We start from the raw sequence: 5,000 nt of genomic DNA on the forward strand, positions 1-5,000 counted from the left end.
GGCGTCCATGTTTGTCTAGGGTAAAACAATCCAGCTCAGCGGGGCTGCGGGCATTAGCTCCGGCAAAGACGCGTACTCGGCTAATCTGCTGTGTTTTCATGTGGTCGCAGCGTTTGTCCACCTGCTGCGGTCTCACTTGACATGGGTCAGGTTGGCTCTGCACACCGGAGTCCTGCAGTATTTGAGCAGGACCGGGGAATCGCAGGGCACCCACACTCCACACCTTCCCCCATCATTCAGCCTGCATTCTTTCACTAATGAGCCCCCGTCTCCCCTGACCCCAACTAAGCCTCAGCCCTGCAAATGTAGACACTGGAGAGAAGAAGGCTACGCAAGATCTTTTTGTAAGGCCCGTGTCTTGCCACAGGGGTGTAGGAGTACGACATAATCACCGTTTTTTTGTAGGGATGGGTGCCGAAGTCGGTACTTTGAGGGATACCGACCAATTTCCATTTGTCTTGACAGGTACCGATTCACGTAAAATCAAACGGTACCGTGATTTGATATCTTTGTTCCGCAGGTTGTAGACGTGACAACGGCTCAAGCACTTGGCAGGCAAACAGGCGTATTTGTAGCAGACCGTCTGTTAGTGATGCTGTAATCTTCCATGGCAACAAAGCAAGCATAGAAAGCCCTCAAAAGTAAGGCTCCACTTTTCCTACTGCGCTAGCTCGATGCTAATTGCATATGCCATATACATGCTACTGATTAGCATTAGCGACTTTACATGGCGGTTTCAAACCTCCAAATTTGGTAATGAAAACTACAACATAAGATGCAACAGCCGGTGTGTAATGATTACAATACTTACATTATCAACACTTTTTAGGACTCAACAAAAGGCAAGACTGGCAACTTAATGGCAAAGACTACTTCCGGAATGGGTACTGAATACAGAACTTTTTTGGCACCGACTGAATACCGCTGGTCCTGCCGGACACAGATTCACGTAAAATCCAACGGTGCCATGTTACAGTATCTGGGTTGCTCATGATGTCATGCCCGGTTGCCCGCGCACTTTGGCAGTTGGGGATCACTCCAGCAGCACTGAGAGCGGACTCGGCCAAACCATCTCTAGGTAATGTTGCAATTTTCAATGCCAACAAAGAAATTGACTTTAAAAAAAAAACACTCCAATGTAAATTAAGTTAGGCCAAAAATGCACTAGCTTGATGCTAATATAGATTGATATATAGATTAGCGATTTTACATGGCGATTTCAACACCTCCAAATTTACTAATGAAAACTACAACTTAGATGCATGTTACAAAGAGTTGGTACAGTATACTTGCAGTATAAACACCTTGTAGGACTCAACAAAAGGCAAGACTGGCACATTCAACGTAATGGCAAAGACTACTTCCTGACTACAGCAAAGATGGATGGGTACAGAACCCGGTACTTTTTTGGGACCCACAGAATCCCGCCGGTTCAAGCAAAAATCCAACGGTGCCATGTTAGGGTACCTGGGTTTCGTGTGACGTTACACCCGGATGGCGACTCAGCCAGCTCTTTGCGATCACTCCAGCAGCACTGAGAGTGGACTCGGCCAAACTACCTCGAGGTAACGTTGCAAGTTCCAATGCCAACAAAGAAACTGACTCAAAAATCGCTCCAACGTCAGCAATGTAAGGCTCCGCTTTTCCAAAAATGCGCTAGCTTGATGCTAATATACATTGGCTTTGCTACTGATTAGCATTAGCGACTTTACATGGCGATTTCAGTACCTCCAAATGTGTTAATGAAAACTACAACTAAGATGCGCAATGTTGATTACTGAAGTATGCTGATGAATCTATTTTATTACCAAATACAAATATTTATTAACCCACACAAAATCACCAAATTTTGTGTATCGATTCCCAGGTACCAGGAAGTGGTACCGCGTAGGTGCAAATATGAACAGTACCCATCCCTGACGGTGGCACGTATAGCAAGTTTGCTACTATTATGGAATTATAATATACAGCCGGACTTTAACGTAAGCGTGCAAATATTATTGCCCATCATAAAGTTCAAAGGTGATCGGATCCCTCGCCTTTTCCGCCGACACCGACATCACTGGTGCTTGAAGGACTTCAGCAGACCACAGAGGCGGCTTGCTGAAAAACAGGAAGTAACTGAGCCAAAAAGAGCACACACCTTCATATTAAAAGGCTTGTCTGTGTTACGGTGTTATTATTACATACTGTGGCAAAGATGGCCGCCCAGCGTCAGGGCAAAGAATTCTCCCTAAGATGGCCGTCATTTGCATTGGGCTTATCAAAAGACACAGCGACATCTCTTCAGTTATTGTCTAATACTATTAATATTATCTATCTTGGAGGAAGCACAAGCTGTGATTTAACAGCGTGACTCCGCCTCCTTTGGGTATATACAAATAAAATAAAAAAAGTCTTCCTTCGCCACTTTGACTGTGTGCAATCAACATCTTTTGCAACATTTGACCTCCTTCAAGAAGTTTGGTTAATCCTCTCCTTTGTGTCTATTGCATACTTGCCAACCTTGAGACCTCCAATTTCGGGGCGTGGTCGGGGTGGGGCGGGGGGCGTGGTTAAGAGGGGAGGAGTATATTTACGGCTAGGATTCACCAAGTCAAGTATTTCATATATATATATATATATATATATATATATATATATATATATATATAAGAAATACTTGACTTTCAGTGAATTCTAGCTATATATATATATATATTTATTTTATTATATATATATATATATATGTATATATATGTATATATATATATATATATATATATATATATATATATATATATATATATATATATATATATATATATATATATATATATAAATAAAAGAAATACTTGAATTTCAGTGTTCATTTATTTACACATATACACACACATAACACTCATCTACTCATTGTTAAGGGTTGAATTGTCCATCCTTGTTCTATTCTCTGTCACTATTTTTATAACCATGCTGAACACCCTCTCTGATGATGCATTGCTGTGTGGCACGCACAAAAGTGCTTTCATCAAATGCACTAGAGCAGGGGTCACCAACGCGGTGCCCGCGGGCACCAGGTAGCCCGTAAGGACCAGATGAGTAGCCCGCTGGCCTGTTCTAAAAATAGCTCAAATAGCAGCACTTACCAGTGAGCTGCCTCTATTTTCTAAATTGTATTTATTTACTAGCAAGCTGGTCTCGCTTTGCCCGACATTTTTAATTCTAAGAAAGACAAAACTCAAATAGAATTTGAAAATCCAAGAAAATATTTTAAAGACTTGGTCTTCACTTGTTTCATTTATTTTTTTACTTTGCTTCTTATAACTTTCAGAAAGACAATTTTAGAGAAAAAATACAACCTTAAAAATGATTTTAGGATTTTTAAACACATATACCTTTTTACCTTTTAAATTAATTCCTCTTCTTTTCTGACAATTTAAATCAATGTTCAAGTAAATACATGTTTTTTATTGTAAATAATAATAAATACATTTTAATTTAATTCTTCATTTTAGCTTCTGTTTTTTCGACGAAGAATATTTGTGAAATATTTCTTCAAACTTATTATGATTAAAATTCAAAAAAATTATTCTGGCAAATCTAGAAAATCTGTAGAATCAAATTTAAATCTTATTTCAAAGTCTTTTGAATTTCTTTTAAAATTTTTGTTCTGGAAAATCTAGAAGAAATAATGATTTGTCTTTGTTACAAATATAGCTTGGTCCAATTTGTTATATATTCTAACAAAGTGTAGATTGGATTTTAACCTATTTAAAACATGTCATCAAAATTCTAAAATTAATCTTAATCAGGAAAAATGACTAATGATGTTCCATAAATTCTTTTTTAAATTTTTTCAAAAAGATTCGAATTAGCTAGTTTTTCTCTTCTTTTTTTCCGTTGAATTTTGAATTTTAAAGAGTCGAAATTGAAGATAAACTATGTTTCAAAATTTTGTTCGTGTTTTCTCCTCTTTTAAACCGTTCAATTAAGTGTAAATATCATTCATTATTAATAATAACATAGAGTTAAAGGTAAATTGAGCAAATTGGCTATTTCTGGCAATTTATTTAAGTGTGTATCAAACTGGTAGCCCTTCGCATTAATCAGTACCCAAGAAGTAGCTCTTGGTTTCAAAAACGTTGGTGACCCCTGCGCTAGAGGCTGGAATCTTCCATCGCTCCCTAGCATGGCCCAAAACCGGTCAGTCTTTGCTTCCTGAGGAAGATCTTCACTGCCAAGCACTTGGTAGTCCACTACTTCTTCCCGGAGGCTATCCAGGTCCAATCGCAGCTGCGGCTTGGAACTTACAAGCGTATTTCTTCATCTTACTCGTCGTCTGTGTCGCCACGGCTGTATCTTCCTCGTTCTTCTGCTTCGTCTCCTTGTTGTGTGCGCAGTTGTGCACTGCACTATCTAATAGCCGTAGATGTTATTGTCACATATGTACAGCAGATGGCAGTATTGTCCTGTTTAAGAGTGTCACAACATTGCTGTTTACGGCAGACGAACTGCTTTATGGTAGACGAAAATGTGACTGCTGTTGTTGTGTGTTGTTACCGCGCTGGGAGGACCTTAATGAAACTGCCTAACAATAAACCTACATAAGAAACCAAGAACACGCCCTCGATCATTCTACAGTTATAACTTGATTTGGCAGGCACGCTGTTTATATTGTGGGAAAGTGGACGTGAAAACAGGCTGTCCTCACTCAGGTCCGCATGGAGCTGGAGGGGGCGTGGCCTCCAGCTACGCCTGAATTTCGGGAGATTTTCGGGAGAAAATTTGTCCCGGGAGGTTTTCGGGAGAGGCGCTGAATTTCGGGAGTCTCCCGGAAAATTGCCAATTGACATGACTATAGTTTTGTGTCATGTCTGTTGTCTTTTTTTCCCGACAAAACTAAACTTCTGAATGAAGAAGTGTATAATTGTGTGTATTATTCCATAATTGTTGCCAGGGGTTGTAACATCTGTTCAGTTATTGTCTTCTGTCTATTGTGGAGAGAAGCACAAGCTGTGATG

General features: G+C 39.6%; 1 protein-coding gene and 1 long non-coding RNA gene across 2 annotated transcripts in view; one reads left to right on the top strand and one right to left on the bottom strand.

The window, feature by feature from the left end:
• The window catches only part of LOC133632899 (olfactomedin-like protein 2A), an 89,006-nt gene that overhangs the window by 36,051 nt on the left and 47,955 nt on the right, over nt 1–5,000 (top strand). The window lies entirely within an intron of this gene.
• Nucleotides 1–5,000, bottom strand: part of LOC133632900 (uncharacterized) — a 44,622-nt gene that overhangs the window by 7,234 nt on the left and 32,388 nt on the right. The window lies entirely within an intron of this gene.

The sequence above is a fragment of the Entelurus aequoreus genome, linkage group LG17 (assembly GCF_033978785.1).
Source record: "Entelurus aequoreus isolate RoL-2023_Sb linkage group LG17, RoL_Eaeq_v1.1, whole genome shotgun sequence".
Taxonomy (NCBI): Eukaryota; Metazoa; Chordata; class Actinopteri; order Syngnathiformes; family Syngnathidae; genus Entelurus; species Entelurus aequoreus.